This window comes from Nyctereutes procyonoides, unplaced genomic scaffold (genome assembly GCF_905146905.1).
Source record: "Nyctereutes procyonoides isolate TBG_1078 unplaced genomic scaffold, NYPRO_anot_genome, whole genome shotgun sequence".
Taxonomy (NCBI): domain Eukaryota; kingdom Metazoa; phylum Chordata; class Mammalia; order Carnivora; family Canidae; genus Nyctereutes; species Nyctereutes procyonoides.
In genome coordinates, this window is record NW_026575043.1 from 40,702,538 (window position 1) to 40,711,754 (window position 9,217).

Sequence of the window (9,217 nt, forward strand, 5' to 3'; positions counted from 1 at the left end):
CACAAGCATGTCCCCAAACGCGCCTGGGAGAACAGGGCCTAAGGTGGTGAGGCCCAGGCCCAGGGAGCCCCAGTCCCAGTGTGCTCCTGCCTGCTGCACGTGCCCTTGATCATGCACCTTTCTTGAGCCTCAGTTCTGCCTCTCATCAAATGGGCAGAAGACACCCTGGCCTTCCCTTCTCAGGGCCACGATGCTCAGAGGAGGTAGCACATGAGAAGATGCTTTGAAAGGTAAAAAGCCCGGCAGAGGTTGGTTCAGAAGGCCGCCGTTCTCATGCTCACAGTTCACTCTTCCCCTAGATCCATTGTTGTCCAGCTCTTTTCACATGACTGTCTTCCTCCCTGTTCACTGACGCAGAAGTGGAGTGCAAATGGTGATCCCATTTCACAGATAAGCACACTGAGGGGGTAGAGGCTGCAAGGAAGACCCTGAAGGCCCAAAGCTGAACCCGGAGCCTCTGGCTCCAAATGTAGGACATAAACATCAGATCCCGGGGGGCCAGGGGAGGCTGAGAAGACGGGAGGCCTACAGGCACCACCGTGGGAAGCACCCTGCCGTCACCAGGGCCTGCGTCTCCTCCACACAATTCTTTTGCCCCTTTGATGGTGCCCGTGGTTGGGTTCACCCGAACACAACCGGTGGGGGTGGCCGTGAGCTGTGTGACCACACCCAGGGCACCTGCTGCTCTCTCACAGCTCCCCACCTCCCTCGCTTCCTCTCGCGGCTTGGGTTTCCTTCCTCCCTTCAAAGCTCATGGCTTCTCTCCTTTTCTTTCTTGGAATCTGCCCAGGGAGAGACACCTGTGTTTCTGTTTCGATTTCTTCTCAGGCACCCGTGTTTCCTGGGGAGGTGAAGGTGGGGCACATGGCCCCTGGGCAGCAGGTCACCATCCAGCTCTGAGAAGCTGGAGAGCTTGTGTCTGAGAGGCGCCAGTCCCCCTGTTTCTAGGCCCTGACACTCAGAAAGCCTCCTCTCCCTCTCTACCCACTGACTGCCATTGGTTTGCCCTGTCTCCCCAATCTCAGCCTCAGAGACTCACAGAATCAGAGATGGGAGGGGTTTTTGTTGGAATCCAAGGCAGGGGCTTGCTTGAGGGACACAGTCAGATAGAGGCAGATGGGAGTCCTCTGTCCTTCCCACTGTGCCAGGCAGGAATCCTGTCTTAGACTCCCTCCCACTCCCACCAGCCCCTGATAACATCCCCTGAGCATGTCTCTGTCCCCTCCACCTGTGACACTTTTTTCTGCCCCTCACTTTCTTGCCTGACTTGTTCTTCAGGACACAGCTCAGTGTCACCTACTCCAGGAAGCCTCCTTGGATTGCCTCTTCTTTCTCCCCCAGCTCTCTAGGCTGAGAGAGCTCCCTAGGCTGAGACACGTTCCCCTCTCTTCCCACAGCACTATACTTACTACTCATTTCCTCTCACGTGGAAAACTTGTTACTTCCGCACCCTGACTCAAACACCTGTCCTCAGCCAGACCTGCTCACCCTCACCCTGGCTTGTGCTTTCTGCTGTCATGAATGAAAGTATTTGCTTCTCTGCCCTCCCTCATCCGTGAGCTCCTTAAAGGCTGCATTTTGAACATTTTCTTTTTAAAACAGCTTTATTGAGATCAAATTCACATATCATGTAATTCACCCACTTGAATGGCTTTTGGTGTATTCACAGATATGTGCAACTATCACCATGGCATTTTTTTTTGAGCATTTTGGTAACTTCAAAAATAGCCCGTACCCTTTGGCTATTACCAATCCCCAGGTCCCCACCCCACGCCTTGGCCCCAACCCTGAGCAAACACTGATCTCCTTTCCATCCCTGTGGATTTCTCTATTCTAGACATTTCCTATGCATGGAATCCTACAGTATGTGTCTTTTGTGACTGGCTGTCTCTCTCAGCATCAGGTTTTCAAGGTTCTAACATGTTGTGGTGCATATCAGGACTTCATTCCTATTTATGGCTGAATAATATTCCGTGGTATGGATAGACCACATTTTGTTTATCCCTGTGGATTGTTTCCACATTTTGGCTACTATGAACAATGTTGCTCTGAACATTCCTGTACAAGTCTTTGTGTGGACATATGTTTTCATTTCTCTTGGGTACTTAGGAGTGGAATTGCTGGGTCACAGGGAGCTCTATGTTTCATTGTCTGAGGAGCTGCCAGACTGTTTGCCAAAGCAGCTGCACCATCCGAATCCCCACCCACAGCTATGAGGGCTCTGATTTCTCCACATCGTGGCCATCACTTGTTATTATCTGACTTTGTGATTCTGGCCATTCTGGTAAAGGACACTGATATCCTTTTTTCCAGAGTTTTTTCAAAATTTACTTATGAACACCTCAAACAGATGTGCTTTTCATAAACAATCTGTTGGATGAATATGGATTTGAAAATCCATATTAAAACAGAAGAGATATTACAGTTAACAAGGAGAAAGGAATTGTATTTAACGGGATGATGGCAGCTGATTTATATTGATAAGATTCACCATGAACAGAGTGCGTGCGTGAGTGTGCATATGGATGCTTACATCTTTTATTTGCTGGGCGGCAAGGCCCTGGAGCAGTGAAGCCCTGGAGGCAGACCCAGGGTTGGGAGCCCACCTCTTTCCTTCTTGCTGGGGGACCTGAGGCAGAGGCTTTTCACTTTGCTAAGACTCATCGTTCTCTTCTGCGAAATGGAATAATAGTAGGTGATCGAGAGATAGTGAACATAAAGCACTTAGCATAGTTGCTGGCGTACAACACAAGCTCAATCGGCGTGAACTACAATAACAGCTATGATGATCTCTCCAAAGCCTTGCAGTTCCTGGTGGGTGGTGGGCCCTCTTGGATGTGGGTAGAGTGACCAGTGCCAAACGTGTCCCATGGAAGGTGTCAGGTGAGGACCTGGGTTGGATGTGAGGGTGCCCAGGGAGGCTCTCACAGTCTTTTGTCCGGAGGCCTCTTGACCAAACCTGCTGCCCCGTCCAGCTCCTGTCTGGTGTAGGGAGCAGTTTTCTTTCTACAGGCGTTTTGAGACTCAGCACATGTAAGCCTCCCCGTCCTGATGGTTTGAATTAGAAGGCAGCTGGTGCCTTCTGGAAAACCCAGGGAAAAACATTATTGTTGGAGGCCGGTCTCCTCTCTGGCAGAGCTGACTGCCCTGGCCTGGCATTCCAGAGCACAAAAGCCTTTGCTGGCAAAAGTGGAACTTCTCCATCTGGGGCTCCCCTCTTCCTCTCCCTTCTTCCCTCTCAAACAACCTCAGCTGGGCCTGGCAAATGCTGGCTGCCAGATGGGAGTTGGGACAAGAATCCTCTGGCTGTCTGGGCCCATCCACCCCAGCAGCATGTTGGTGGACTGAGGTCTGACTCAACTCCCAGCCTGGCAAAGGCCTGGTGTCTGGTGCGGCGCAAAGGTGGCGCCCTCTGGGGAACGGGGGAGGCCACAGGGAGGAAAGAGGGCCAGGAGGAAGGCAGCAGCACGCTGGTTGGACACCATGCTCGGGGAAAGGAGAAACAGTATTGCTGCTTTTATTGGACAGATGAGGAGACTGAGGCTCAGAGAGGCAATGTCACCTGCCCACGGTCACAGAGCTGGCCATCAGCCTTGCTGTGGCTTCTGCTTGGTCACCGACAGTTAGAGCCACATGACCAGAGTCTCCTTATCTCCTGGAGGGCAGCAGACCCATGCTCTGAGAAGCCTGGTTTTAGATGGGCAGCGGCGATTGTCAAGAGCTGTGGGGCCCTGATAAAGACACTGCAGCACGGAACCAGACTCATGGAAGGTCCCCTCATGCCCTGTCCTCCCCCGTTCCCTCTTCAGCTCCTCCCCCTTCCTCACAATCATCGGTGCCGATTCCTGGCCACCCCTCTTGATGGTTCCCTGGGCTTGGGACTGACCTGGGTCTTGGGTCTGGCCTAGGACCATGTCTCAGCCAATGAGAGTGGGTGCTTCTGCTTCTTTAGCCTAACATGAGGGTCCTCTTGTCTCCGTACTGTAGGCTTTGGGAAAGATCAAATAAGGGAACACAGATACACATGAGAACAGAGGCTGGCACGTGAGCAGGTGCCCAAACAGTCATGGTTTGTATCCATTTCCCTGGCTCTGTGTCTTGGCCATGCTGTTCCTTTGCCTGGAATTTCTCTCCTTTTCTGTGGTCTTTCCAAACCCTGCCTCTCCTTTAAGGCTGAGTCCAAATCCTACCTTCCCCTCTAACACCATCCCAGACCTCCCTGGGGTGGTTATGGTTATGGTTAACTTTCCTGTGCTTCCCCTCATGGCACTTGGAACCTGCCAGAAGACTGGAGAATGCACTCTGTTTAACCAGGTTAACCAGGGATATCTGGGGTGGTAAGCGACAAATGATTTTGACAATTTCCCCTGGTGTGTGTGCGTGTGTTTGTATCCTTTCTTGCATTGTGCATAATTTACCCATATAATTAGGAAAGAATTGCAAACAAATACTTTGTGGAGAAGGATCTGCTCTGCTTGGTTGAATGCTTCATTGAACGAGGCAGGTTTGCATTTGTCATTGCTGTGTTGACAGTCACCCTCCAGGCAGAGGATCTTTCACCTGCTCCCCCCCACCCCCCCACCCCCGGGCATGCTGCTCACCATGAGATAGGCATGGAGCAGCAATTCGAGGCCCTTCCGTGTGGCCTGCGCTAACGTGCCAGCCTCAGCTCAGTTTGCTCTAGCGCCAGGGACACCCACCACTGACCTGAGGTGTCTCTGGAGTCCTCGCCCACTCTCCCACTTCCGAGGGCCAAGCTACTGTGAAGGCACAGCTCAGATTTCATCTCCTCTGGGCTTCCCCTGCCACGCCTGCCCCGTGCCCGGCTCCTCCTTGGGTGCTTCGCTGGCTGCCTCAGGTTGCTAATTAACTGCCTCCCTCACTAGACCGTAAGTTCCTCAGGAGCAGGGGATGCATCCTACGCCACCCGCCTCTCAGCCCTGGCACAGTGCCTGGCACACAGCGGAGCAGGTGCTCAGGGAGAAGCCAAGTGCCGGAATCAGAGAGTAATGATTATGGCTGTAATGATAATGATGGCAGCCACCGTTTCCGGAACACTGACCTTGAGCCTTTACCTGCTCAGTCCTTTACCTGGCTTATGTCACACAACTGCCCCACCCCCACCCCGAGCAACCCAGAAATTCAGGGGCTGTTAAGTGCCTCTTACAGAGGAGAAAAGGCCACCTTGAAAGGAAGGAGTGCTGGAGGTGGGGCACTGGGAAGGCACACTGCCTCTTCCTGCCTCAGTTTCCTCTGCTGCACAGGGACTGACACCTGCTCGCCTTTCCTCCCTCCAGGTGGTTGAGAGGGTCAAACAGGACAGCAAGCTCATTGTCAAGTGCAAACAGCTGCACACACTTACCATGTGATGGAGTAAATGTTTATCGGAGGATCCATTCAAGCCCAGTGAGCTGGGGGGAACAGGAATTTCTAAAGTCCCCTTTCCCACGTGTTCACTAAGGTTAATAGTGAAAGTAGAGATGATTACAGTAGCCCTAGTTCCGTATGGGAGGCCTCGGGCACCGGGCAGTTGGCGTCGCCCTCGTTCCCGGGCTCTCCCCACCCCCAGCTCCTGTCCTCCCGCACCAGCTCTGGCTACCCTGCTGTCTGCAACTCTGGTCAGAGCCCAGCTGCTGCCCCGGCCGTGCCCTCTGCTCAGAATGCTCTTCCTCTCTGCTTGCCTGACCCCAACCCACCCTTTACACTCGGCTGAGGGGTCAACCCCACGGGGCAGCCCTCCCTAAGTCCCAGCCCTGGTCTGTGCCCATAACAGACTGGCAGACCTTAACCCTCCTCCGTGGCACTCATCTGGGTTCTAATGAAACAATTAACCACATAATCATGACATTAACCTCTCCTGCCAGGCAGCCTAGAGGCTCGGTCGGAATGGGGGAGGCCCTCATCCGATTCAGTCCATGTCCCAGGGCCGCTCAGGGGGTCACGCAGGTGGAGTTGAGCGAGGGCTGGATGACGGGCCGAATGAACGAGGGAGAGAATGGTGGACATTTCATGCAGCGCCACCCCTCACCAAAGCTGAGCCTTGTGGGGTCCAGCCGAGGATGCCAACGGGTCCTAAAATGTCATCGGCGTGTGGCGTATGGGCTCCGGAGCCAGATGGAGTCTGAATGCCAGCTCCACCACTTCTTAGCTGTGTAATGTTGAGGAAGTTGCTGGAGTTCTCTGGGCCTAACTGTAGAATTGACATAATAGTGCCTTGTTGGTGCCATTGATAAGAGGCTTACATGAGTTAAAGATTACAGTGACTATGACTGCAATTATTATTATTATTGCTGGTAATGACTCAAAGGATTCCTCCTCCCAATTAATATCTTTGTCCTGTAACGGCAGGAGCCCAGGTCTTGACAACAGAGTTGGAAAGGCCTGGGAAGGGTGCCAGGAGCCCGGGGCCCCAGCTCAGCAGCCGAGCCTGGCCGTGTGACCAGGAGGAAATCACTCCATCTCGCCCACTAGCCAGATGACTAACACCAGCAGCAATCCTGTTTCCTAACTTGCTACCTCACAGGGGTGTGGGGGGGAAGATCAAACGGAGACATGAATGGGAACTATTCTCTCTGCAAATATTTGTTGAACACCTACTGTGTTCCAGGGCTTGAGGAGGTCCAAACAGTGGATAAAACTCCAGGAGTCCTGTCCCTCTGGGGAATACTGCAGAGTGAGCAAGTGCCCTATAAATGATCATTCTGCTCAAGGAGGGGGGCACGAGGCAGCCGGGGCACCTCTGAGTCCAGCAGGACAAGCACTCTTCCGGCCTCCTTCTAGCAATGGGAACTGGTACTCCCTCATTCTCAAAGCCTCTGAGTCTTTTTTTTTTTTTTTTTTTTTTTTTGCCTCTGAGTCTTCATGTATGGAACAGGCTTTGGGGTGGGCATAAAGTGGGCCTTCCTTGTGGCACTGGTATAAGGATGAAGTGGGTTCATGCGCATGAGGCTTAGCTCCAAGCTAGACAAGGCTAACCTCTCCCTGGATGATGGTGTTGTCAGTGCTGTGATCTTGCCGTGGCCTTGCTGCCTGGCCCTGAGGGGCTACTAGGGTTTGTGAGATGGAGATGTGACATTATTCTTCAAAGAGAGAGAGACCAGGAACGTAGTTGGCCCCTGGGGACTGTGTTCCCCTCCTACCTCGGGGAACTTCTTCCCACACATACACATGATTGTGCAGGAATATAAAAAGGTTTGAAATATTCCAAACTGTTAAAAACAGTGCAGACATCTAGTTATCTCTTACTTTTATGTATTGTTTGAACAACAGATTACTTTTTTGATTGTGTTTCTTTTATTTTAATTTAAAAAAATTTTAAGGTTTTATTTGTTAATGAGAGACACACACACACACACACAGAGGCAGAGACATAGGCAGAGGGAGAGGCAAGTTCCCTGCAGGGAGCCTGATGAGGGCCTTGATCCCAGGACCCCGGGATCACGCCTTGGGCCAAAGGCAGACGCTCAACCACTGAGCCACCCAGGTGTTCCTGGTTGTATTTCTTGTGATAAAATATGCTAAATATGGAATTTCCCATTTTAGTCATTTTTAACTGTACCGTTCAGTGGCATTAAGTACCTTCACATTGCTGTGCAACCATCAACACCATCCATCTCCGGAACTTTTTCGTCTTCCCAAACTCAAACTGCACCATCAAACGCTAACTCCCCATGCCCCCTCTCTGCCATCCGCCAGCCCCTGGCAACTCCTATTCTATTTTCTGTCCCTATTGATTTTGACTATCCTAGGTGCTTCGTGGAAGTGGGCTCATACAAGCATATGCCTATTTCACTGGGCATGGTGTCTTCAGGGTTCGTCCCTTTGTAGCACAGGTGAGGATTTACTTTGTTTTTAAGGTTGAATAACATTCAATATATGACTTTCACAAATGGAAAAAATAAAAATTAGGGAAAAGAAAACCCCCAACCACAAAAAGAGCGTGTGAATGATTGAAGAAGTGGGTGGGTGAACAAGGGGGTCTGCCCGGGAGTGAGTGGTCTGCTCCAACTCTGAATTTCTGGTGGGGGGCAGCAGGTTGGCAGAGTGATAGCCGAGGGCAGGCACCCCTGGTGAATCAGCCCTGGCTTCCTCTAACATAAGAGGGGGGAGTCAGGCCCCCCGTCAGGGCTCTGGGCCCACTGTCCCACGGCCGGGTGGACAATGAAGACACTCAGCCTGCCAGCCGAGGCTGTGACTCACAGGCCCCCACGCTCCGCCCCTGATGCCCTGGCCATTCAACCTGGGCAGCGAGCGGCGCTGAGTTCCCGGTCCCCTCTGATACCAGCTCTGCTCCCGGGCTCTGGGGACGACCCAATCGGCCCGGTGAGTAAGGAGGCTCAGGACAATCCCTCCTTTCATAAACCACCACTGCTGACTAATGCCTCCTAGTCACGCTGGGCCCTTCCACCCCAAAACCAGTCCCTGCCCCGGAGCGGCCCTGTGGGGTTTTGAGGGGGGCTCTCCCTCCTCTGGCTGGTGCTGCTCTTACACCCTGCTCCACCAGCCTCTGGGCCCCCCTGGCAGTTTCCCTTCCCTCCTCCCAACCCTGAGTCCCTAGGCCTTGCTGTCACACTTAGGTCGGTCCTGCTGTAGTCAAACCTTTGCTGAGGGATTTCTTGTATACCTTCCTTCTACCCATCTCTCACCTTTCCTGGCCATCCATGACTGGAGTCACTGGGCAATGACTCCAATGAGGTGCACTTCAGGCACTCAGGAAGGCTGGGGACACTATTTCTGAGCACATGTGCAGGGGTATCTTGAGATGCATCCAGCTCCTTTGAGGCACATAGGGACTGTCTTGGGAAGAGATGGGTTTTGGGGTTAGACCTGAGCTCAAATTCTGACTCTGCCACTCACTAGCTGGGTGACCATGGTCAGGTAACTTAGCCTCTCTGAACCTTAATTTCTCCATCAGTTTTAAAAAATGGAGTGGGTGTGGGCAATCCTCCATTCCAGAAAGGATATGAAGCACCTTCCAGAGAGACGCTCTACCTAGCTTAGGCAAGAGGAGACAGCCTCAAGAGAGGGACTCAGGAGATGGGGTTGTGATGCCTTGGGGGCATCTGCTCTCCAAAGGGAGTCCTTGGCTGAGGGGCACACGACATCCCTCCTTCTCCTCGGCACTCATGGTGGCTTGATTGCCCAGCCAAGAAATGGCCTCTTGTTCTCAGGGATGAGAGGAAGGTGGATGACATTCTTTTATGGCATCATGTGAAGG